This window comes from Hyperolius riggenbachi, chromosome 11 (genome assembly GCF_040937935.1).
Source record: "Hyperolius riggenbachi isolate aHypRig1 chromosome 11, aHypRig1.pri, whole genome shotgun sequence".
Taxonomy (NCBI): Eukaryota; Metazoa; Chordata; class Amphibia; order Anura; family Hyperoliidae; genus Hyperolius; species Hyperolius riggenbachi.
This window is the reverse complement of record NC_090656.1, coordinates 74,738,563-74,765,911: the sequence shown is the minus strand read 5'-3', so window position 1 is coordinate 74,765,911 and position 27,349 is coordinate 74,738,563. Positions and strand designations below refer to the sequence as shown.

Sequence of the window (27,349 nt, the reverse complement as noted above, 5' to 3'; positions counted from 1 at the left end):
AAAATGTTTGGTGGCTGGAAGGAAAAAAGAAAATGTAAAAATCCATTTGGCTCCAAAATAAAATACCCACCACACTGTAACCATAAATTAACATTTGACTTTTTGCTGGTGCCTGGTGTAGCCAATCCTTGGTGGCTAAATAACCCTCTTGGTGCCCCAAAATACCTGCAATTTAAATAAGGATTTTAACCAAGAATTGAACTTCATTCCAATCGGTACCCGATACCCCTTTTCCAAGAGAAATATTTACCTTTTCTCAAATAGATTATCAGGGAAGTCTGTGTGGCTGATATTGTGACAAAACCCCTCCCACAGTCATGTCATGACCAACAACCTGGTTGCATTGTGGGAAATAACAGCTTTTTCCAACTGCCAAGTAAGCAATAACTCCCTCTGAGCATAGAACTCCCAGTAAGGAACATTCCGTACAGATCACCTGGCAGGACTATGGATGTCACCACTGGTGATAAATTTTAGAATGTACCGTAAGTCATGGCGAGAAAACATTTATTTAGTATGTTTTTTTTTTTTTCTCTACAGTTGCTCTTTAACATTGCAGTCTATGAGACACTCTCTGAAACCTGATCTGCCATTGCTATACTACTGCCCAATATATTAGGAGTAGGCCACTAGGCCAACCATAGTCACTGGCCCCATGTATGCATTACTTTTAGCAATACACTTTCAGGAGGGCAAGAAGCAAATATTTTTGTAGTAGAAGAGGTTTCATGTCACATTGTCATTTTTCGCTCCTCTTGAGTAAAATGTCCTTATCCAACATTAATGGCATTCATGCTTAGCAACAGCACCAACCAACCCGCCCCTCACAACTGCTGGCTGGTCATTCCATACAGGTCAAGAAAAATGAGAGCCTTATTTAACTCAAGAGCAAATATTTTCCATAACCGCTAAGCTATTTTCAAAGGGGCCAGCTGCTTTAAGTGATAGCATGGCTACATCATTATTATGATTATTATTGTTTGCAGTAGTGTATTGGGGAAATAAGCTTGACAAGCATTCTAAATCACTCGAATAAGCATAACAAGACTAATTTCTCCAGGCTCATGAATCAATTAGCGGACGCAGCCTAGGATAAAAGCGTGCACCTATCTGCATTTTATACGAGCAGGCTCGGTGCGGCGGGTAAGCTGGAGCGCTAATTTTATGGTCTCCCAGGATGCCATCTGTCTCCGGAGACAGATGCTCACACGCAGTTATTAGAGGGCTGCTGCATAATGAGGTCAATCCAGATGATATCCCAGAGTCCTTTGTATGCACAAGGCGTATTGCGGCAGGTGCGAGTTCCTGCTTCCTCTCACCAGTCTGGCGGGAGTGCGTGATGATTCAGTGCAGAGGAAAGGTGTATTTGCAGTGGAGCTGTCATTACTTATGAACACAGCAGCCTGTTGTGCTTTACACTGACAAGGTGTGAGCTAAACGCTTAATAAACAGCAGATGTAATTTGCGTTTGGCCTGATTGGAAGAAGATAGAGATTTTCTTTCCACCTGCAGTTTGTTTATGTTGAAATGAGAGTCTGAGAGGCTGCAGAGGCAGTTATAGACCAACCGCAGCAACAGATCAAAATATAACATCTGGTAGGGTGGTGAGCAGAGTGCCAAATGTCACCTTATTTTTGTCAAGTGAGACTCTTGCTTCTTAAAGGGAACCCAAACTGAGAAGGATATGGATGTTTCCTTTTAAAATAATACCAGTTGTCTGACTCTCCTGCTGATCCTGTGTCTCTAATGCTAGGTACACACTATGAGATTTGCTGGCAGACTTCCTGTCAGATCCATTATTACTTCCAACATGTCCGATCTGATTTCCGATGGATTGACTGGTTTCCATTCACTTCTACTGAAAATCGATCGGAAATCAGATTGGACATGTTGAAATAATCGATCTGACAGGAAATCTGCCAGAAAATCTCATAGGGCCAGTGCACACCAAAAACTCTAGCAGATCCGCGAAACGCTACAGGTTTTTGAAGCAGATTTTCAGAGCAAATCTAGACATGTGTAGAGAGGTTTTCTAAACATGCCTAGCATTTTTTGTAGAATTTTTGTGTAGCAGATTTCATATATTGTTACAGTTAAGTTGTTACTGAACAGCTACTGTAACAAAAACGCCTGGAAAACAGCTCTGATCTAGCATTTTTCAGAGAGGTTTTTCCACTTTCCTATACTTTATATTGAGGCAGAAACGCTTCAGAAATTTAAAAAATGCCGCAGGCCCCGAGTTTGCGTTTGTGGAAAAAACGAACCGCTCTGGTGTGCACAAGCCCATTGAAATACATTAGCCAAGCGTTTTTCTATCCCCAAGCGTTTTTAAAAACGCTACAGAACCGCTCTGGTGTGCTCCAGCCCATAGTGTGTACCTAGCGTAATACTTTCAGCCACAGCCCCTGAACAAGCATGCAGATCAGGTGCTCTGACTGAAGTCAGACTGGATTAGCTGCATGCTTGTTTCAGGTCTGTGATTCAGTCTCTACTGCAGCTAAAGAGATCAGCCGGACTGCCAGGCAACTGGTATTGTTTAAAAGGAAACATCCATATCCCTCTCAGTTTAGGTTCACTTTAAGCTATGTACACACCGTAGATGTTTCTCATCTGGAACAAACTATTTGCGATTATCTCAACACAAATGTAGAGTGTAAAGCCTCATCTACACGGTACAATTTTCCATCAGATCGGATCTATTAGACGAATCTATTAGATCATTTCCAACCGGTCCAATCGGATTGCATTAGATTTTGCAATAGATTTTGGGTACTTATAAAAGCAAAATCCATCTCAAAATTGATCTGAAACAATTTGGACGTCTATACATGATGCAATTTCTTATTAGACCTATCTAATAGATCCGTCTACCTGATGGAAAATTGTACCGTGTAGATGAGGTTTAAAGGTGGCCATTAATGATCTGATCCCCTGGACGATCAATCGGAAATGATTGTTTGGGCCAATTAACGGAAGGAAATGACTAACCAATCCGATCAGATTAATGGAATCGATTTGTTTTTTGGATTGATTCCATCAATCCGATTGGATTAAATAACATTTCTGGTCGATCGTCAGGGGATTGTTTCATTAACGGCCACTTTTAGTTGGTCATGTGACTGAAACAGTTCAACTGAAAGAGTTTAGAGAAGAAGACTGACAGTATAAGGACATTCAGGGCACAGACTGGACATTCGGGGAAGATAGCTATGGAAGTCTATAGCGGCGGTGAAGCAGGTGGTTTTAGCGCTGTGTGCTTGCCACGTAGTGCCTGCGTTGAGAGCCACTATAGCAGTAATGCCATAGTCTGCGGCCTGCGCATGGGTTATTCGGGTTTCGGTGATCGCAGGACCCCAAATTACTTCTCCCTATGATACGAATGGGGATATAGTATTTAACGCCGCCGGGAATTTGAGTTGCAGCAGGGTGAGCCATAATTCGGCTCACCCTGCACCTAACTCACCGGCGGTGTACATATACGTTCGCTATGGTGGTGCAAGTGAATGCAGGGCTTCCTGGCCAGGTGTTTTACTTGATATCAGCTAATGAAGGATCTTCTACACAGATAAAAGCAACTAAAATGCCCGCCTAGGACTAGGAAAACATTTTGGTCTGGAGTTGGGCATTGAAGGCAGATCAGCATGACAATGAAGCAGCTAGCACTTCTTACAAGGTAATAATGATGGCCTCTGCTTTACATCTTCATTTAGTGAACCACTAAGGGGACCAAAGCACCCTACTTTGGCAAGACGTTGCTCAGATCAGAGAATGGCCAATCCAATATGAGGCATGTGTGTTTTCTTATTTGCCATCATGCAAAATCAGGTGTGGGTGGAAAAATCCATTCATTACCAGCCATGGAAAATTCCCTTGAAATGGTTGGAATTTCTGCGTTACATTACACGGGTAAAAAGCTAATGATCACTAGGGATGCTGTGAATATGATGTACTGCTACAGTAGCTGCATTTGACTCATTACTCATGAGCAGATACGTCACACTGCTCCAAGTCTTGTCTAGAATGACAGACATAAATGCTGTAACATGTGCTGTGCTACACAGAAATGGTGAAATAGGGCTCAACTTTGAACGTCAACCAGGCCACTAGTCTCACTCAAGGCCGAAAGCACCTACCTAAGTTGCCTTGTGGATGATCCTGCTCTGGTGCTACATCATCTGAATCTGTTATTATTGTCTAGCATCACACACAGGAGGATCATTGCTGCCTGTTACTAGTGGAGGCTGCTGGATATGAGTGAACTGGAATGTGAGCATGATGTTTGTTCTTCAGGGACCAAACACTGATGATTTTCTAAGGGGGGGGGGGGGGGGGGGGGCATGCTGCCTGGTTATGTTTGGAATGGTACCACTAAACCTAATTATGTTATTTGGTAGGAACAATCTACATAAACATGTTAATTGGGGAGACATTCTACATAACTGTGTTATTTTGGTGGACATGCTATATAACTATTTTATTTTTGGGGCAAGCTACCCAATTATACTGATGGAGGTGACACTGCCTATTTATATTGTTAGAAGGAACACTTGGCTGTACACACTGCCTAATTATGTTGGTTGGGTTGGACACCATGCCCTGTCTATGTTCCCTCACGAGTACTTGTGACCGCACAATTATAATTGAATGCAATAAATAAGTTTAAGATGGTCGGGAAAGCTTGAAGTCCCATCAGAGTAGTGTCGGAAGGGGCAAGAGGCGCGTAGCACAAAGGTGAAGCCAGGGAGGAAATTGAACAATCAGGAGAATGGAATTTTGCTTAGAGAAAAAGGAGGCTGAATGGATAAGATATCATCATAGGGGGTCCTGAAATATTTCCTATAAGTAAGATTCAAATATGTGACTGACCACTGACATCACAGAAATTCCCACAGAAGGATATGAATCAAGGAAAGTCACCGACAGAAGATAAGAAGGACAAGGAGTGAAGAGCGGATTCCGGAACCAGCAGTATGCTGGAGTTATTTCTGGACATGATGTGAGAATACTTCACATATACTGCTACTGACACTGACCACACCCTCCTCTGATCTTAAATGGTGCATCTCTCCATAGAGGCAGTGAGGGAATGTTATTTGCCGCCGAGAACACATGATCAGTTATATCTACAGAAATTCTCCTGAAATCTTTGTACCTTTCTGATTAGCTGGTTGTGATCATGTAATAATCTCCCCCTTCTGTACTCTGTGGAGAGGAAAACAGTTTGCTTTACAATGCAAGTGTTTTATAACCTGCAATTAGTTGTCAGCTAGCTACCCTATGGACTGACTGGAGGGAAACTGTCATTCAGAGCTCTGGAATTTTAACCATTAAAGTGCCCATTAACGGTACAATTCTTCCTTCGGATTCGATCTTTTTCAATCTTTTGATGCAATTTTTAAATCAATTTTTTACAATCACATTTTATAGAGAACTGGGCTGTGTTTGGTGCAAATCGATGTTTAAAACGATTTTTGGGGTGAATGAAAAAGGAATTGGAATGTAAAACCTTCTTAAATCGTTCCATTAATGGTAACAGTCGATAATTGCCTTCCAGTCAGTTTCGATCGTTCAAATCGCGTCAAAAGATTGAATCTATAGGAAAAAATGTACTGTTAATGGGCCCCTTTACAGTGTAAAAAAGAAAAAAAAAAGTTGTGCAGCTACCGTGAAATTAAGACATCCACTGAAAGAGTAAGACATAGCAGGAATTTTGAGCATGATCAAAAATATAAGCCCTACCCCTAAAGTATGACCTAGCGGGAGGAAAATGTATGGCAATTTGTGTTTTTACTGGAGCCGATGTTCTTGCAGGTGGGACTATGGCTCCATCACTAGGCCGATCACTGCTCTCATTTCTACTCAGTGAGTGCAGTGATTGGCCCAATATCAGAGGCATGATCCTGCGCCAGAGACCATCGGCTCCAGTAGAAACACGAGTTGCCTTACTTCTCCCAGTCCTCATAGGCTGAAGCTCAGGGACACAGCGGCATGGAGCTGGGGAAAGAAGAGGATGCAGGGGTCCATTGGAGGACACAGGGTACAGTGCAGCATGGAGCTGGGGGCAAGAGGAGGGTGCAGGGGGACAGCGAGGACACCAGGAGGACAGCGGAGGACACGGGACACAGGAGACATGGGGACTGTACATGCACATGTTTATCTAATCATGGGGCATATTCACTAAATAGCAGTACATTTTTTTTCTACTGGCTTCATAAGACCGATTATACAAACATCCAGCAGAGATCACCTGACAGCACTAAAGATGTCACCTCCAATGATACATTTCAGAAGGTAAATCAGGGAGAGGAAAGATTTTAGGCAAACGCTGACTAAATAATGTAATTATGTTATTTTCAGTAGAGTTCCTCTTTTATCTGATTAACACTTTTACAAATGTGTGTGTCCACTGTCTGAAAAGTACTGTTATTTATCTAGCCAATTAGAGATTTATAAACCAACTACCTGATAAAATACATACATTTTTCGTCTAGGGTGCCCAAAAGTGCCCCTAATGCCTTAGCATCCTAGCAACGCCCCTGCATATATGGCAGCCACATATACTATACATGGTGTGCAGCTACACATGTGGAGGAAGCTCTGGAGGGGGAACTAAAGCGGCAGCACTAAGGTCAGACAAGGAGATGGAGTGACTAGTTACCCTTATAACGTAAAGTAAAGGTGGCCATACACTTATAGATGGCCACCACATTCGACCATCAGATAGATCCCTGTCAGATCAAATCTGATATGAGAGGGATCCTTTACTGACACAAACTAGGCTTAGATTTTTTAAATAGATTTCAGCATGCGTTGCAATGTTTAATTCTGTGCAACGCTAAGGGCTGTCAACTTGCTGCCACATCCGCCCCGCCCCCAATTAATATCTCCCATCCAGTCTGCTGAACCAATTTGATCCATTTCGCCTGGAAATCGGTGAGATGATCGATGAATGAATCAGGCCGCCTGCTGCATTGATTACTAGAAGATTTGATCAGAGTGATCGAATAGGTCAGAAGTCAGTGTATTGCAGTTTTCTTCTCCACATAAGCAAGAAGGCAACATAATAATAATAATAATAATCCATTTCAGGTGCTTGGGCATAGTTGTATTCTAGACGGGTTTGGTACCTTACAGAGAGTCTGAGATTTAGTACTCTATTATTATTATTATTATTTTATTATATTATACATTATTATACATATTACGCAGAGCTGTACAGAGTATTGTCTTGTCACTAACTGTCCCTCGGAGGAGCTCACAATCTAGTCCCTACGATAGTCATATGTCTATGTATGTGTCGTAGTCTAGGGCCAATTTAGGGGGAAGCCAATTAACTTATCTGTATGTTTTTGGGATGTGGGAGGAAACCGGAGTGCCTGGAGGAAACATGGGGAGAACATACAAACTCCTTACAGATGTTGAGTTGGCTGGGATTCAAACCGGGAACCCAGCGATGAACGGTGAGAGCGCAAACCACTACACCATCGGGCTGCCCGTGCTGCTACTCTGCTATAGAGGCAAAGGCCCCAGGTCCCCAACCTCTGCAGGGACCCCTGTGCCGCCGGACCTCACCAAGTTGTCTCCCCCCACTGCTCCCCCAAGGCCCCCTGTCATGTAGCAGCATTAATCACCCACTGGTGCTATCACACTGCTGCATTCACTTTTTTGGCAAAGCGCAGACCTATTCACTGTAGTGAATGGGATAAGCAGTGCAATAAACGGCAGCTAAGAGGGCGCGCAATCGCGGGGTGTGTGTTTGGATCACACGGCCATCTGTGCTGAGAAGTGTGAATGAGGCCTTAGCAGATTACATCATTCCTTTCTACTAAGTATTGTCAAAATTATACAGGAGGAACATAATCTTAAAATTGAGATTAATTGGTAATATGAAATGCACGTTTCCTAAAACAACTCTGACACGAGTGTATTATTCTCATACAAAGTTTTACACATCCTTCTTATTAATGTCCTAGTTTCGGTACTCCGAGAGTTTGTGGTGGAAACCTATTGGCTGTTTGGCAGGGCAGCCCGATGTCCCGAGCTGCCAGGTGCTGTCAGAAAGTCAGAGTCAGCTGAAGCCGTTACAGCTCATACTGCACATCCTGTTTTCATTTTCCTTTCTTGAACAAAAACAGGATACCCAGAGGCAGCCTCTAACTTCCATCACTTCCTGCCCCTTTGTTGTCTGTTTAGCCCGATTATATACACACAATAGCATTGTCTTTGCAGAATGTGACATTGTAAAATGCTCCTTGTTCTAATCCATCACATTCCCCACAGTTTGTGCTGTAGGAAGCCACATGACTCTCAAGGTCAGCATCTTACACATCCAGCCGTTTTTGACTGAGGTAGAGAATGTTTCCTGACCCCACAATGTAGCTTGGTGTGTTCCCTGTGTTACAGCAGGTAACTGTGATGGAGAGGATTATGGAGAGAACCATTACTAACTTCCTTATAAAATTTGCTACATTACCAGGGGCGTAACAATAGACCCTGCAAGGGATGCAGCCGCAGGGGGGGGGGCAGAAGCAACAGGGGGCCCTGAGGGGGGAGAAGTTTTTTTTTCCCTGTCCTGAGAGACTGACAACTAAGGGCATGGAGAGAAAAAGCTTTCTGTTTTCTGCACAATTGTTCTAGTAACTGATTCTGCTCAGCCACTGATAAGGAATCATACAAAGTTTTGCAGACAAAGATTTGTAGACAGTCCCTATTCATCACTCTACCCTCAGCCTCTCTACCCCTCCCCAAGTGCTGTGTACTGTAGTGATGCTGGAGAAGTCTGCAGAGCCAGTTCTGCTCCATCAGAGATGCACAGAGTGAGTGTAATAAGCTGAGGCTGGGAGCACACTCGTCTGTCGGTATTCTGTGTGTGTTTTCTGTATACTACGTGTGTCTGAATTTGTGAAAACATGCACATTTTATCACAGAAGCAAATGTAATTGAAGTGGAAATGCTCCCAGTGCCTCAATGCTGTCTGTTTTTATCTGCATGGGGAAACCACATTCAAGTGTGCACTAGTTAATTGACCAACATTGGTTCTCAGTGGTCGGGGGCCTGGGGCCATCCAAAGTTTCTCAGGGGGGCCGAGTGATTTCTAGTTATGCCCCTGCAGATGGCTGGTTGTTGTGCTGCTTCTCTGCCTTTAACAATTTCTGTGTGGCAGACCCAAACCCAATATGCATATCATATAATGTGACTGCTGAATGCATGCCTATTCTGAAAAGGGAATAAAAATGGCATGGTGTTCCTGCCTCCAGCCTCTAGGAGTCACTGTTAGATCATCTACACTGTACTTCATATCAAGATCTCATCTGGCCCTTGTGTTATTGTTCATTCCCATTTTCACTTGTACTGCTCATGGCTGCCTGCAGTTAGGACATTAAACTACTGTTCATCACTAGGCTTCCTGACTACACCAAACAAATGATAGCATTCTCACTAGTATTTAAAGTGAACCAGAGATGAAGCCCCCTCATGTATTTTACCATATATATCAGTGGGAACATTAGAGAAAACACCTACCCTGCTCTCTGTTTCATTCTTCACTGTTCAGCTTGCTTCTTAACAGCCCTGATAAAATCCCGACATTCAGTCTGGCTTTGATATAATGACTCAGCTATAATGATTCCTGAGCAGAGCCAGAAGGGGGCAGGCTTGGGCTTGAAAAGACATCAGAGAAGACAGACTCAACTATAATGATTCCTGAGCAAAGACAGACTCACTCTGGGATTTTATCAGGGCTGGTAACAGGCAAGCTGAACAGTGAAGAATGAAATAGAGCAGGGTAGGTGTTTTCTCTAATGTTCCCACTGATATATATGGTAAAATACATGAGGGGGCTTCATCTCTGGTTCACTTTAAAGACTAGAATGCAAGTAATCAGCAAATATAAATCAGGGCTGTCAAGTGTGCCACGATTTGCTTTGTTCTGTGCTAATATGTAAACACTGGAGGTTAACCCTTTCTGTGCTCCCAGGATACCAGGAAGTAAACACTTCAGGTGTTTTTGTGAGATTTCTGTAAGTTGTGAGAAATAAATGGTTTCCTTTAAAGGTTATTATACTGATGCGTATCTTTTAGAGTAGAAAGGACATTCTGAGTTAAGGTCCACTTTAAGCATTGTTAAATAACAGTAGTGGTGATCTCTAAAAGTGCTGACCACTTATTAATAAAACACTTAAAGGGGAACTTCAGCCTAAACAAACATACTGTTATTAGGTTACATTAGTTATGTAAATTAGAATAGATAGGTAATATAATATTTTACCCACCCTGTTTTAAAAGAACAGGCAAATGTTTGTGATTCATGGGGGCTGCCATCTTTGTCATGGGGGCAGCCATATTTTTGGTTGAAAGGAGGTGACAAGGAGCAGGAGACACAGTTCCAACTGTCCTGTGTCCTGATAAACCCTCCCAGCTGCACACACTAGGCTTCAAATGTAAAATTCAAAATGTTAAAAAAAAAAAAATTGCACCAAAACAGCAGAACGAGAACAACATCAGAAATCCCATCATGCTTTGCTCAGCATAAGGGGAAAACTGCCCGGGCAGTTTTCTTCTGTGCAGCTAAAAATGAGGCTTGTATAAGAGGAACAAAGTTCTGATGCTGTGAAACTGTTAAAGAAACACCAGGCCTTTTCAGTGCTGCTGAGTCGATTTTAAGTCTGGAGGTTCACTTTAAGCCTGGTACATACATCCAATTTTGATTGACCAACCTAATGTATTAAACATAGTAAAAATGGGTATGAAACACTATAAGACTACACTGATGTCATTTCAATGCATATTCGCACCGCACTTAAGCTAACTGATATAATTCGTTGCAGGACAAATGATCATACTGACTTGTAATCAAGCAATTAGTGAGCAAATAAAGGAGAAAACGTTATCAGTTTTCCCTGGATACAGCAGGAACTTTTACACCTTGTTTACACATTTTTACTGCACTTCCAGAACAATCTGATAATGCTGGACGGAAAAGGCTAGCTTATCAATAAGCAGCTAAATGAGGTAAAAAGCTTGAGTTTTAACCCTTCCACTACCTTGAAAAATAAGCACATGGATTAAGCTGATAATGTTATGCTATATTTAATGCATTAGATCATAGATTAAATTTGAGTATGATACCAGGAACCATAGTGATATTAAGTAGAAGTAGTAAATTATTCGTTATACCCACTTTTACATTAATTATCCTGGTTTCAGCATCAGAGACAGATCCTTTATCTATATATTATTGTTTATTGGTATGAGAAGCCCTGCCCCTCTAGTGATATCACAGCCTGGGCTGTTTAGCTATGTTGACGTGTTTTTAATCGTTTTAGCTCACTGGGTGCCTTCTACCCACTTGTAAACAACAGGTCACCCGAGGGATCAAGTCCCGATTCCTGTGGGCAACAGTACTCGTACCTGTGTAGAGGCTTATTGACAGTTTTTGGGGCAAGCCAATTAACTTTTCTGTATGTTTTTGGGATGTGTGAGGAGGCCAAAGTGCCTGGAGGAAACCCATGCAGAAAAGGAAAGAACATACAAACATTAATGATTACTAGGGATGGTCGCTGGATTCCGCAGAATTAAGAATTCCGTGATTCCAGACAGAATTTGGTGATTCCGTTCCGTTGTTGATATCACTATGGCGGAATTTCCGCGGAAAAATTTGAAATTCCATGGAATTTTACGGAATGCAAACTTTTTTTCCCACTAAACTCATTTATGCTTAATAATAAGAATTTCTGCTTGACGGACTTCCTCCCTTCCTCCTCCTTCTCCTCCGGAGGAGGGTCTTGTCTTCCAGGGAATTGTAGGATTTCAGAAGCCAGCTTACATACATTGGCCAGGAATCAAACCCAAGTCTAGTGCTTGGTAGGCAGCTCTCCTCACCGCTATACCACCACCAACACTACATGCTGAAGCCAGCCTAGCATGTACCATTATGATATATCCAAGAGAAAAATGAGCTTGCTTAGTAAGCTCATTTTTTTCTTGGATATATCACAATGGTACATGCTAGGCTGGCTTCAGCATGTAGCATTGTAGTGTGTTGTGTTGGTGGTATAACGGTTAGGATAGCAGCCTACCAAGTGGTAGGCCTGGGTTCGATTCCTGGCCAATGTATGTGAGTTGGCTTTTGACATCCTACAAATCCCTAAGCAAGCTCATTTTTCTCTTGGATATATCACAATGGTACATGCTAGGCTGGCTTCAGCATGTAGCATTGTAGCGTGTTGTGTTGGTGGTATAATGGTTAGGATAGCAGCCTACCAAGCGGTAGGCCTGGATTTAATTCCTGGCCAATGTATGTGAGTTGGCTTTTGACATCCTACAAATCCCTGGAAGGATTAAGGGAACAGTCAATAGGTTTTATGGGCTACCATTTAGCATCGAAGGTTCCATTTGCGATTAGTTTAATTTTTCCGCTGGAATTCCGAGGAATTTCGCAAAAATCCGGCGCAATTTTCATAGCGACGGAATTAAGCGCTGGCGGAATCCACGAATTCCAGCGGAACGGAATTTGTTCTTTCCGATCATCCCTAGTGATTACTTAAAAAAAATGTGCAATAGGTTTTCCACCGGATGCCCCGTGACAAACCGTACCTCAAAACTCTCCTTTGTATTTGAGCTTGTTGGGATTCTGTAAAGGAAGTCAAGATGCCCTATAGGAAAATAAATCTGTCTTGATCTAATGGTGGGAAGATTTGTACTGCACACCAATATGAATCATCACATCTGAACATTCCAAAGATATGAATTGTAGCAGCTGCAGATCTGCTTGTAATCTCATCAGTCTGTTTACAAAGCGGAGCCGCTAATTATCAGGCCAGCATTGAGCGAGTCGGTGCTGTGTGAGCTATGGCAGTGCAGCAATCACAGTGACAGCACAGAGATGAGCAGCGCACACACTGTCATGGTAAATAGAGTGCTGAGACACAGAGATGAAATACAATCTGCCTTCCGCAGCAGAGATCTTGCTTCAACAATAAATGTCATGTATTCCCCTTCTCAGGAGATAACAACAAATTAAAACTACCTCTTCATTTAAGTGACTGCAAGGCCACCGCAGTGATTGCTACTTGGGGTTTTGGGAAGAGAATTTTTTATCTATTTAAGCCATCAAAGTACAGCTTTTTCATATCAAGCCTGACAGTGGACAGGACCATTCAGACAGGCGATGTAGTCACAGTGATTTCACTGTCTCTGTACCATCTTCTAATCTCTGCCACTAACCCCTCACATTTTTCTATCCGGCTAGTTATGGTATTCATACAAAATTACAACCCCAATCCAGGCACAGTGGTTTTTGTTTTGCTTTTTTAATGAAGGAACCCAATTTTACATTAGTTTTGATTAAAAAAGGTTTGTGAAAAATTTGCAATATAAAAAAGTAGGGTACTCCATCTTCACCCCAGCAATCTACAGCTGCTTGCTCAGGGCCGGTTTTAGACTTTTTGCTGCCTGAGGCAAACTTGCGAGGATGCGCCCTCCCACTTCCCTCCAATTTGGAATGACCGCACAGCACCCAACAATTTGCACCCAATGTTATAGCTGCAATGCAAAAAAAACAAAACAAACAAACAAAAAAACACTCTCAGTATAGGTAGGTAGGTAGGTAGCCAGGTATAGGCGCTCCCTGTATAGGAAGCCAGGTATAGGTGCCCCCAGTATATGAAGCCAGGTATAGGTGCCTCCAGTATAGGAATCCAGGTATAGGTGCCCCCACTATAGGTAAGCCAGGTATAGGTGCCTCTAGTATAGGAATCCAGGTATAGGTGCCCCCACTGTAGGTAAGCCAGGTATAAGTGCCTCTAGTACAGCTGCCCCAAGTATAGGTGGCCAAAGCAAGGTAAGCCCCTGCATAGGGCTTCACTTTAGAGGGGGCTTTGCTGTCCCAGGCAGTCTGCCCTGTGCTCCATGGCTCCTTCTGCCACCTGTAACTTACACTCCCTAATCCAATGCCAAATCTCACCGTTCACCTGCCACTGGATTCACATCCGGTCACCATGGTTACTTTCAGCCGACATCTCTTATGACGTCGGAGGCGCTGTCTGGAAGTAACCATGGCTTGCCTTGCTTGTACCCTGCCTGTGCCTAACTCTACACTCACACATAACCCTCCCTCTAACTATGCATAACCATCCCTCTACAGATACCTAACCCTTAAACCTCCCTTTACCTATACCTAACCCTTAACTATTTAAGGACCAAGCTAATTGAAATCTACCCCCTGTTTTGGTGGGCTCCTGGCTGACAAGGCGTAGATTTCAATTAGCCGTCGCTGCATGCATTCGCCGTTTCCGTCGCTCCCCGCAGATCGCGCCACTCAAACCCGACGAGTCTCGCCGCATCTCACTGGCTCTGCCTGTCTCTATGACAGCAGGGCCATGTGAGCCAATCAGGAGCTGATTTCATTGACTCCCGGCCCTGTCTTTCAATGTAAGCCGCTCCCATTGGCTTACCGTACATTGAAAGACAGGGTCAGGAGCCAATGAAAGCGGTTCCTGACTAGCTCACATGACTCTGCCGTCATAGAGACAGCAGAGTCTATGTCCTGGGGGTCCCGGCAAGCGGCGATGACGGCGGTTGCGGTGGGTATGCGTGGCGATTCGTCGGGATTCCGTTGTTCTGGTACCAGCGGTCTCTGGTCCTTAAGGGGGCAGAGACCGCTGGTACTTAAGTAGTTAACCCCACCTACCACTTAACCCCCCCCCCCCAGAACCTATCACTTACCCAGCCGGGCGGTATGGACGCCGGAGGCTGCCGCTCAGGCCCTGCTGGACCGATTTGCATAAAATAAAAAGCAGCACACGCAGCCGGCACTTTGCCAGCCGCGTGTGCTACCTGATCGCCGCCGCAGCGCGGCAATCCGCCACGTGCAGCGGCGAAAGAGGGTCCTCCCAGCTGCCTGAGCCCAGCGTAGCCGGAACAAACAGTTCCGGCCAGCGCTAAGGGCTGGATCGGAGGCGGCTGACGTCAGGACGTCGGCTGACGTCCATCACGTCACTCCGCTCGTCGCCATGGCGACGAGGTAAGCGAAACAAGGAAGGCTGCTCATTGCAGCCTTCCTTGTTACTTCTGGTCGCCGGAGGGCCCTCTAGTGGGCTTTCATGCAACCAACTTTCAGTTGGCTACATGAAATAGTTTTTTTTTAATAAAAAAAAAAAAACCCCGCAGCCGCCCTGGCGATCTTAATAGAACGCCAGGGTGGTTAAATCTCCTCTGTCACCTAAGCTTAACCTACCTCGCCACTGCAAAGCTGTGATTACGGCAATGAAGGGAAATTTGGGCACATGGAGGCACCTGATAAAATAATCGACCAACCAAAAACCGATCGACTATTGGTCGATCAACCATTAGTCAGATCTCTCTCTGACCGAATCTGATCAGAGAAATCGTTTGGCTGACGTAAACCGAAGACCGACATAATCTACCACCAGAAACCTGTACAGACTGTGTACAGTGCTGCTATTCAAGTGATTGTAACATCCAAATAAGGAATATAAAAGATGGACATGAAATTGTTACACATCAAGATGGGGACAGCACAGACAATAGCCACTCTGTGTCCATCACTAGGTAACCTCTGCCTCTGCTGACAGATGCAGGGGATATCTCAGCCAGATATATAATTATAGATAATCACTCAATACGAAATGGAAAGGAAGAAGTTCTCTTTCAGGCTACTACAGCGCCAATAAAGGAAACTGTTGAATAAATCACCTTTCCAGAGCTGTAAGAAGGCATACAAAGCATATATGATGGCCTAGTAAGGTTTACGGGACAGTCCTAAGTAGATGTTGGGGTACAGGAGAGGGGAGAGGCGCGTAGCTCTTAACCTGGAAATGGGCTGGTGAGTTTGGGCAGGAACCAAACATAGCGTTTTGTTGTTATGTGGATTGAGGAGAGACGAGTGACACGCAAGGTGCATCATCTGGTGGGTGGGGTGGGGTGAGTACAAAGGAAAATGCTCTCAGCCAGTGTTCCGCTGTCTCCATTACTTACCGAGGTGTTGGGGGTCATCAAGGGCAGCTGTACACTGCTAGATTCTCGCCAAAGGTGGCTGTTATCGCCCGCCTCAGCCGAGTTTCATCTAGCATGTGTATGAGGCTATAAACATTAGTAATCACTTGTGTTTACACTTATACAGAGTGTGCTAATAAGATTTGTACAAGAATGGGGCCAGTCTTTGATTTTACAACGTCCTGAGCGAATTTAGTCTTTGGTGCCCCCCCTTCCTGATTTGAATTGCCTCTGCTGAAGCAGATCAAAGAAGATGCCCTTCCAATTATATAATTAGTAGATAGTCACATGTGCCCCCAATAGTATTAGGTAGCCAAATGTGTACACATAATTATGTAGCCCCCTCAGTATAGGTAGCAGATGTGCCCCCAGTACTCCAGTATTAGGTAGTCTCCTCAGTATAGATAGCAGAATTGCCCCAATATAGGTATCTAGAGGTGCCCCCAAGAATTAGATAGGCCCCCAGTATAGGTATCCAGTTGTACCCCCAGTATTAGGTATCCCCCTTTCTTTCAGTAGAGGTAGCCAAAGTACCCGCAGTATTAGACAGTTCCCCCATTATAGGTAGCCAGATGTGCCTCCAGTATTAGACAGTTCTCCCATTATAGGCAGCCAGATGTGCCCCCAGTATTAGATATCCCCCTTCCCTCCGGTAGAGGTAGCCAAAGTACCCCCAGTATTAGACAGTTCCCATTATGGGTAGCCCGATGTGCCCCCAGTATTAGGTATCCTCCTTCCCTCCAGTAGAGGTAGCCAAAGTATCCCCAGTATTGGACAGTTCCCCCATTATAGGTAGCCAGATGTGCCCCCAGAATTAGACTACTCCCCCATTATAGGCAGGCAGATGTTCCTCCTGTATTAACCTCTCCCAGTACAGGTAGGAGTTATGCCCCCCATTGTGGAGTCACGAGTGCAAGAGAAGTTACTCACCTCTTGGGGTCCAGTAACTCTGGCTCTTAATCATTTGGGTGTCCAGCATAGCCTCTACTGCTACACCATGTCTCTCATCATTTGACTTGCCAGTATGCGGTGGCCAACATGAGGAATGACACCTGTAGCTGTGCTGGACGAGTGACTGGCAGAGAGCTCCCATCACTCCTTGCTGTAGTCGAGGGGGCGAAGCATTTGGAAGCATCAGTGGCGTAGCTAAGAAGTTGTGGGCCCCGATGCAAGTTTTACAATGGGGCCCCCCAAGCATTCTATACATAGCAATTGATACGGCGCACCAAAACCTGCCAATGGAAACTACTGTGTTTGAGGTGCAAGAAGGGGATGGGAACAGTTTGTTAAAGAGTAACTGTTAGCCCCCAAATTGAAATTTAAATCTGTATTGCAATGTTTTATTTAGTATTTCAGTGAACCAAAAAGCCAATGCAGAACTTTAAAATCAATCTAATTTTTTTACAATGTAACCTTTTTCCCCCGCTCCGGACGCAAAGCCGCATATCTGATACTGCTTAGCATGCAGCGCATGCCTATGTCTGCCCGACCCCCCTCTCCCCCCCAGGACCAGGTGCCAATATATTCTCCCCACCAAACAGCTGACCGCTCTGACACGGAGAGAGAGCGGCAGCACTTCCAGCGCCGTCACCGCAGAGCAGCCGCCGCCGTGCATCTCTCACATGTGACTCGGCGGCGGCTGCTCTGCGGTGACGGCGCTGGAAGTGCTGCCGCTCTCTCTCCGTGTCAGAGCGGTCAGCTGTTTGGTGGGGAGAATATATTGGCACCTGGTCCTGGTGGGGAGAGGGGGGTCGGGCAGACATAGGCATGCTCTGCATGCTAAGCAGTATCAGATATGCGGCTTTGCGTCCGGAGCGGGGGAAAAAGGTTACATTGTAAAAAAATTAGATTGATTTTAAAGTTCTGCATTGGCTTTTTGGTTCACTGAAATACTAAATAAAACATTGCAATACAGATTTAAATTTCAATTTGGGGGCTAACAGTTACTCTTTAATAATACTACTATTCAAAGTGTCTATAAAAGTGATTATTATGAGCACAGGACCAATAGAGAGCTAATACTGTAGTTGAGGGAGGGCCCTTCGGGGCCCCTCTGGCCCAAGGGCCCCGATGCGGTGGCTACCTCTGCAACCCCTATTGCTACACCCCTGGGAGGCATTCTGATGGCGCCCCTGACTATGTGGTGCCCTAAACAACCGCTCAGGTCAAAGGCTGGCCCTGCACAAGAGCAGACTAAATTGAGCTTGAATTTAATCTATGTAAACTAGCAAGACAGCAAGTGCACTGGATCTGTTATCAGACTGTTAGCAAACTTATGCTAAACTAACAGTGAGTTGACATCAAACTGAGTTCAAAGGTCCATGCACACAAGCCCTAATAATGCATGAAATAGCTATTATTACAATATTATTATTACAGCTCAAATTCTTTGCAAACTGTTCTTTTAACTTTATACCTTTCAAATGAATGCTAAACCATGGCTTTAGACGGCAGGGGCCAAATTCCATTCTATATATAATCCTATATGTTCTGTACCCCATTTCCTTTTCTTTTAAAACAAAAGCAGGATGTGCTCCGACACTGGCTAACCCTTTGAAAATAAGATCTATATTCAAGCTGGAGCTCTGAGACCGTTACATATCTTATTACTGCAATTAATGGACCATTAAGCCTCAAACAAGAAGGTAATTTATGTTAAATAGCTGCTAATAACATTCACAAATGAAAGGAAGCAGGTCTTTACCTGTGAGACGGTTGCTCCTCAAGTGTTGTGCTGAACACAGGAACAATATGTTTTCAAGGAAATCTGTTGCACAGGGGCTGCCATCTTTAAAGGGATTGCGTAGCAATTTGTGTGCTTGGTTTTATTGGGTTTAGTACTTAAAGGGACACTGTAGGGGGGTCAGAGGAAAATGAGTTGAAGTTACCTGGGGCTTCTAATGGTCCCCCACAAACATCCTGTCCCCGCTAAGCCACTCCCCAATGCTCCGGCCCCGCCTCTGGATCACTTCTGGAATTTCAGACTTTAAAGTCTGAAAACCACTGCGCCTGCGTTGCCGTGTCCTCACTCCCACTGATGGCACCAGGAGTGTACTGCGCAGGCACACTATGGTCTGTGCCTGCGTCGTGCGCTCCTGGTGACATCAGGGGAAGTGAGGACACGGCAACGCAGGTGCAGTGGTTTTCAGACTTTAAAGTCTGAAATTCCAAAAGTGAACTGGAGGCGGGGCCGGAGCATTGGGGAGTGGCTGCACGGGCACAGGATGCCTGCGGGGGACCATTAGAAGCCCTGGGTAAGTTCAACTCATTTTCCCATGACCCCCTACAGTGTCCCTTTAAAATTGACTTTTTTCTTCAATTTCTGTAACTAGGGAAATATTAACAGCAAACATCCTCTACACAACACTGTATATAAACTCTGCAAAGGGAGGGGAGAATTCAATTACCTTCTGATCATAGTGTCCTTATCTTATTCAAAATAAGAAGCTTTCTGTTATTTGCATGCTGAGATAAGCTTGTTATTTTAGCTAGGAAGAAAAAACTTCCCATAATCCCACTGGCACTACACAGTTCCTGTAGTTAGCCAAAGGCACCCAGATCAGGTTAAATGGGGAAAAATAGGCGACATATAGGGACTTATTTTAGAAAAAACAAAGGGGTTTACATATATTTTTGGGGCACTAACTATTTTTTTTTCTTTGGCACTTTTTATTTTTGGATACTATACCCTCTGTAACAGTTGGCAGGATAGCTATAAAGTCATCATGTCCAATGCCAAGCTGGAGAACCACTACTGGACTCTGGAAAAGCAGAAATGCATCCTCTGGAATTATGGATTATGATGCACTGTTTGCCATCTGAACGGTCAAAACAGAAGCTGAAAGGAAGACCAGAACCCCAGGTCAACCCTTCTGTGTACTTGTCAAACCTCGTTGTGGGTTTGTTGCTACAAGTGGCTTTGTCTCAGCTACAAGCTCTGACCCGAGTTGTTTGGCTAAAAAAGATGCATTTTAGTTCAGAATCATGCTCTATATTAACTGCCTTTGTTGGCTAAACGAGGCTTAAAATCAAAGTTGGCAGCGTTCACTTGTGAGGTCATTGGACAGGAAGACAGCTGTGTGATGGAAAGAAAAAGCACTTCACATTACTCACCTCCTTTTTAAAATATTACTGTATATTCAGCATTGATTAATTCCTGAAACTGTCAAGATATCAAAATCTATACAAACCTGAAATTGAAAAATACACCATACAAGTTCAGCACTGCCTTGCATTGCTCCCCACTGTGTTTTTCTGTAGGTGGTGAGGGCTCGTTACAGGGCAGTGCGGAACTAGTATTATTTATATTTTCAGGATAAAATGGGTTTTAATTGTTTGTCAGTTTCATGAACTGTTCTAAGAGTCCATGTTCCCCACTTGGAGCGACAGCTGCATTGCCCCTGGCTTGATCTCACCCTCCAAACATTTTAAAGAAAATTGGTAAGAGAAAAAAAACCCTCTGGGGTATACTTACCTTGAGAGGGGGAAGCCTCTGGATTCTTATAAGGCTTCCCCCGTTCTCCTCTGTCCTGGCTATCCAGTGCTGGAAAGCCCCAAACCGGGGAGGTAAATATTTTTACTTTTACTTTTACTCACAGCGATTCAGCCTGCTCCTGCGCTGGAGGAGGGGAAGGTAAATATTGCAGGCGCTGCTGTGCCTGCTCTGTGGTTTGCTGTGGTTCGGAGGCTGACTGGGCTGGGTTGCTGGGACCAGGTATGGTCGGAAATGCCAATTTCCGATTTTGCTGAAAATGCGCATTCCGCCACTGCCGATTACCGCTACTGATTTCCGCTACCGATTTCCGCATTCCGATGCTGATAAATTGCAGAAATTTCTGCTGATTTTAACAGCGATTTTCTCAAAAACTATAAGGTCTTTTTGAAAACTTTTTTTTCATCTTATTTACAGTCTTCTGATTAATAAACCCTAAAAATTTGGTGTGACTAGGACCTATGAGGTCTTTGCTATTAACCGCTAAAGTCGGCGGGTTTTAACTGTAATGTAAAATGCAGAAAATCTGCATTATCCAATATGCGGTAAGTTTAAGCCAATCAGAAGACTCAGAATTAATAAACCAATCAGAGAATGCGAACATTTCTGCCTAAATCCCCATTCTTTAATTGGTTTATTCATTCTGAGTCTTCTGATTGGCTTAAAATTACAGCATATTGGATAATGCCGATTTTCTGCATTTTACATTACAGTCAAAAGCCACCAACTTTAGCGGTTAATGGCAAAGTCCTCATAGGTCCTAGACACGCCAAATTTTCAGGGTTTATTAAACAGAAGACTGTGAACAAGATGAAAAAAAAGTTTTCAAAAAGACCTTATAATTTTTGAGAAAATCTATGTTAAAGTCAGCGGAAATTATGGCGATTTCCGGCGGAAATCCGCGAAAATCCGCCTACCACACTTGTATTACGGATTTCTGCATTCCGATGCGGAAATGCAATTTCTGATCGGAAATGTGGTAATTGCATTTCCGCGGAATCCGAATGAGCATCCCTGGGCCTGGGATGGAGGAGGACGCGGGAAGCATCATTAGGGTTCAGAGACTTTCCCCTCCCGAGGTAAGTATCCCCCAGGGAGGTTTTTTTTCTCCTTACAGTGTCTCTTTAAAGAGAACCTGAACTGAAAATAAAAAGTCAAACTAACCATACACAGGTCATACTTGTCTCCCGTGTACCTCCCTACTCCTCAATCTCTTTCTCCTCTCCTGCATCCCATTTGTCCACTATGATCAACGGAATTCTCCGTCCTCCATTTTAAAAATGGCCGTTACCCCATAACAGCTTCCTGGTCAGCACACTGTTCAACTGTAATATCGCCCACTTGAGCCATAGGGAAACATGGACATTACCTTGCACATTCAGTTGTAACTGACAGCTGCTAATATATAACTGACAGCAACTGGTATATTTCAGCTCTGACAAAATCTTGTCAGAACTGGAAGAGATCACTGTAAGAAGTAAATGGTGAGCTTCTGAGAGGAACTGACAGTGAGGTTAGTATGTAATATTCATTTGCAGCTACATCATGTGTTTATTTTAGATAATTTTACTCGCTTCAGGTTCCCTTTAAGGTAGACTAAACTTGAATAAAATATGTCCAAATTGAAACAAAGCATTTATATGTCCTCCAGAATAACAATTATGGTGCTAGTTTCCCCCAAAATATAACAAAGCAGCAAAATGTCCCTCATATAACAATTATGAAGCTAGTCTCCCCAAAAATATAACCAGGATGCAGAATGCCCCCCAAAAAACAATTAGGAAGGAAAATGCCTCCCAAATAACAACTAGGCAGCATAGTAACAGTATTAGGTTGGCTTGTCTTCCAAATGACATTAGGCAGCATACATGTAGTGTCCCCAGTAAAAGACCAGACCCCTTGACAGACCCCAGCACCAGATAGTGCCCATGACAGATTGACCCTATTAACAGAAGGCTTGATGGCTTCAACTTCTCTCCTTTCAGTAGCAGCCCTTCATGAGAGACCGTGAGTAACACCGTGCTTCTCAATCCCAACCCTCCAGTAAAAGGATGCCCCAGTAATATATTGCACCCCAGTGACAAATACCACCTCTGTAATAGCAACTCCATGACAAATCCTGGTAACATAAAGGATCCCCAATAGCATACTCTGTTACCAGAATGCCACATGAAAACTTAAGAGAAAAGGGTAATTGAATAAGGGTCAATAGCCCATGTGCAATTCACTTTTCTCCTGAGTTTTCTCTTAGGCCAATAAAATACCCTTTAAACCACCAGCAAGTAAGTACATTCTTGGTACTTTTTCAATTGTAAAATGATTGAAAGTTAGAGAAGATGAAAATTATCTCCCAGGAGATAACTCAGGAGAAAAAGTTAACTGCATATGCGCCATTAAGTTGTAACATTGGAGAAGAAATCATCCTATCCAATGGCCTGTAGCTCCTAGCCAAAGTCCATAAACAGCTTTTAACAGCACAAACATCAAAATAATAAAATATGATATTTTGAATTTATGAAAGGGCTGATACACCAAATTTTATATTTCAGTTTTGGATGGATGATTAGATTACTCACCAGCCTCACGTATCTCTTGGACACACTGGTGGTGAGATCTCCGTGACTGGACTCTCAATACGAGTTGACCTCATGCACCCAATTGGATTCAAATTTGTTTAACATAATGGAGATAATGATAGGAGAAGTGAGACTTCCTATGCTGAAGAAGTGAAACTCTAGCGTGAACAGGCACATCTTGAAGGTTTAGGATGGATATTTTGCTATTTAGGGTAATCAGGCTATCAGGGCTTTTTAGTGTTAAGTAGGCTATATAACCCCTTTAATGTAGCTGCCAGGTTATTAATGTGGCCATTCTTGACTTTGACTCTTTCTTATCCTACCATTTTCCTTCTTGGTTGACTGCACCAAGAATGGAAGCTAGCAGACCATTGGTGGTTTATCCTACAACGTTCTAACACAATAAAAGGCAAACACATTGGTAAAAATGTACAATGGAAGAGCTCACTATATTGCCCTATATTAGGATGAGTGCCCTCCATTGATCTTTTATTATGTTTTCCTGTTTGAAGTGCACCCATCAGCCAGTGGCCCCTGCCTGTCCTCTCTGTCTTCACCAGTACAGAGTAATGAGTTTAATGAGAGATTATAGCTTACCTTTTCTCAGTGGTATATCTATAAATCACGGGCCACCCCAGCAAAACTTTGATGGACCTACCCAATGTTGATACCCCTTTTTCCTCCATCGTGACCCCACAGCGGCCATATGTCGAGGGTCATAAAAAGTGTGGTAATCATGATCCATAAAGTGTGGCCAAAACAAGGACCAGTGGCATAGCTAAGGAGCTATGGGCCCTGGTGCATGTTGTACATGGGGCCCCCCAAGCACTCTATACATAACAATTGATATGGCGCACCAAAACCTGCCAAGGATTTCCACAGTGTAATGGGTGCAAGTAGGGGATGGGGAACAGTTTGTTAATGATTACTACTTTTAAAGCATCTATAGAAGTGATTATTACTAGCACCGGGCCAATAGAGAGCTAATACTGTACTTGAGGGAGGGCCCCTGTGACCCAAGGGCCTCGATGCGGTCGCTATCTCTGCAATCCCTATTGCTACGCCACCGGGATGGACCCCTGTATTGGGTGGATGGAGGATAAGTCGTTGAGCCCCTCGAAAAAAGGTCCCCCTATTGAAATTTCTCTGCCTGTCCTCAAGGTCTAAGATGGAACTGTTCCTCTGTCCCAATCAAGTGCCTGGTACTCCCACAAGTCTTACCATATCTACTGTTCCTGCCAGCCTACCCATGTGACGTCATATGATCATGCTGTAAGCACAGACACAGCTGGAGAGCAAGCCTAGAGTAACATGGACACTCATTTCAGATAGGGGAGCAGAGCCAGCTCAGGACTTTGGGAAAGGGAAGAGATACCTTCTCATGACATTCTCTGCATTGGATGGAGTAGGCACTATCTACGCAACGCACGGCTGTGATTGACAGATAGCTCCCAATCTCATTGTTAACAACTCAAAAATGTAATTACACATAACCTCATTTTAAAACTACACATAACCATCTTCTACACAAACCATTTTCAGGAGTAAAAAGCCACAGAAAATGTTAAAAGCACAAAAAAGATAGTCTAGAATTTTATGACGCCCATGTACGGTACATTGTGAGGCTATAAATCGTAGCTTATACCTTCAGAATAGCCCTACATGTCTATATAACAGCAAACAAGATCCATTAATAACAGACACCCAGCATCGATAATAACAGGGGCCTCCACTTGAAGTGGACCTGAACTCTTGCACAGGACAGAAGGAAACAGAGAAACGCACCCTGTATGTATTTAGAGAGTTTAGCCTGTCTAATTCGCCCTCACCTGTGCCAAATCACAAGTTGTAATTAGATCTCTCCCCGTGTCACATGACTGCCATGGCAGAGATGGCAGATAAGCTCATTTGACAGCACAGTATGTTAACAATATGTCTGCTTCCATGAATCAGAAAGTAGAAACACTGGAAATTTAGGATTTGTATCAGCTGTAACAAAGAAATGTTTTTGTTTAAAGGTTATTATGCTGTTGCATATCTTTTAGAGCAAATAGGACCTGCTGAGTTCAGCTCTGCTTTAAATCATTGGCCTTGAGGGTCGGAGAGTAGTGCTGAAAACTGTGTGATCCAATGAACTTGGAATGGGTTCTTTTGTAATTGTTGCCTATTCAGTATCAACCCTGGCATAGTCACATCAGGTCAGGGTGGATTGCTAAACGTTGAGAGAAAAAAAATGTATGCAATTATAGCCACATGCACACTCTTGCCACGCTAATCTTATAATAAACCGACACAGTCCTGCATTAAATACAGTTCCCAATGCATGTATGTGCCTACAATATTCCAACCACTATTTCACACGCCTTTTTAGCATTCCTCACTGTAATCTGTTGTGACTCAAGCAAGTGTCTCAGAATAATTGTGATTTTTTAATTAATCCAGGCCAGTTTTGATGACACACTGCTCACTGCTCTACCGCCTGCGTAAATCAAGGCCATAGTAACTGTATGCCAAATGTACACTGTCTACTCATAACACAATATATCATTAAAAGTAATAACTAAGATTCAGCACCCAACGACCACAAAAACAGAGGGAAGCAAAAACAATATATAAAACATACATAAAAATGAATCACTGCTTCCTTTACACTATGACTAAGCAGAGGGGTGTACAAACAAAGGAAGAGCAGTTGTCAATAACAACCAGTTACACTGTACGCACATCAATTTTGATTGGCTAATAATTGGCCAATCTTACCACTGCAACGTAGTATAAGGGCTTACCAACACAATCTGTTCAAAGTACTGTATTTAAAATCTGTTGGCTCTCATACTACATGGAGGTGGTAGAATTGACCAATCATTGGCCAATCAAAATTGGATGTGTGTATGCACCTTAAAGCCTAGTAAACACATCTCTTAATCTCTTACCAATTTACCACCTCTATGCAGTATGAGGGTCAACAGATATTGAATACTATAAGCAGATTGTGTAGGTAAGCCCTCATACTACATGGAGGTGGTAAATTTGGTCAGTGATTGGCCAATCATAATTGAAAGTGTGTACCAGGCTTATGCTGGATACACACGGTGCGTTCGTGCACTCGATTTTCCCGTCGATTCCCGTCGATTCGTTTATTTCCAACATGTCCGATTTGGATTTCGATGGATCGTTAGGTCGATTCGGCATACTTTGCATGCGAATCGACCTAACGATCTATCGAAATCCAAATCGGACATGTTGGAAATAAACGAATCGACGGGAATCGACGGGAAAATCGAGTGCACGAACGCACCGTGTGTATCCAGCATTAGAATCCTTGTTCCAGTAACTAGATGAAGCCTTATTGATTACTCTGAGCAGCTGGTACACTTTTCCTGAAGTCTTACGGTACTCAAAAATGATAAAGGGTAGTAAAAATGCAGATTTAGTTATTAAGAACTTAATAATGATTGTGGATCCGGAAAGATGAACCGAGGTAAAAAAAGGGAGATGAGGAAGGAATAGAAATTATTAAAAAGAAATTCACAGAATGATCTGGAAAAGGATAACTTATGTATAAAAAAATAACGTAAATTGAATGATTTAGTAGCTCGACCAACATAAGACAACAAGAAAAGCACAGATCGAGCAGAGCTTTAGCCTAATAGTGGCCACCAATGATTTCATCTTTTTTGGCCAATCTTACCAAATCTATGTAGTAGAAGGGTAAACTGAGTGAATATATCGAATGGATACTTTAGGAAGACCCTTATATTACATAGAAATGGTAAGATTGGACAAAAAAGATTCAATCATTAATGACCACCATAACAAAGGCTCAGGAAGGCTGGAAGATTACTTGGATCCATTGTCTCATTGAGACACTCCGATAAAGCTCACTTCTACATTACTGTGAAGATGTGTTGCTACCCATTTTGACAAACCATCTGGTACTAGTGGGCAACTTACCTGTATAAAGTAGGCACCAGTCCCCAGTAGAAGTTCGTAATCCACCAGCCACTGGAACAGCAAGGTAAAGAGAAAGCTCAGTCAGTCCAGGACTCAGTCACTTCCCAGAATGTCCATACTACTCCACTTTGGGAATGAGCTGGACTCCCACCCAGAGAAGCTTCCTTCCTGCCATTGTTCACATATTACGGAGGCTTCGAACTATTGCAATTCATGCAGGAAACTAGATAAACTAAATTCAGTTTTTTTTTTATTTGCTGCATTTTTGAACGTTTGCAAGTGAAAGCAGAAGTGAGTGACTGTGCTGTCTTCA

General features: G+C 43.4%; 1 protein-coding gene across 1 annotated transcript in view; it reads right to left on the bottom strand.

Annotated features, from left to right (window-relative positions):
• Positions 1–27,145, bottom strand: part of CDH5 (cadherin 5) — a 103,280-nt gene extending 76,135 nt beyond the window's left edge. Inside the window, exon 1 of the mRNA XM_068261453.1 lies at positions 27,037–27,145. The gene's annotated coding sequence lies outside the window, so the exon portion shown is untranslated. The remainder of the gene's footprint in view (positions 1–27,036) is intronic.
• Between the last annotated feature and the right edge of the window lie 204 nt (positions 27,146–27,349).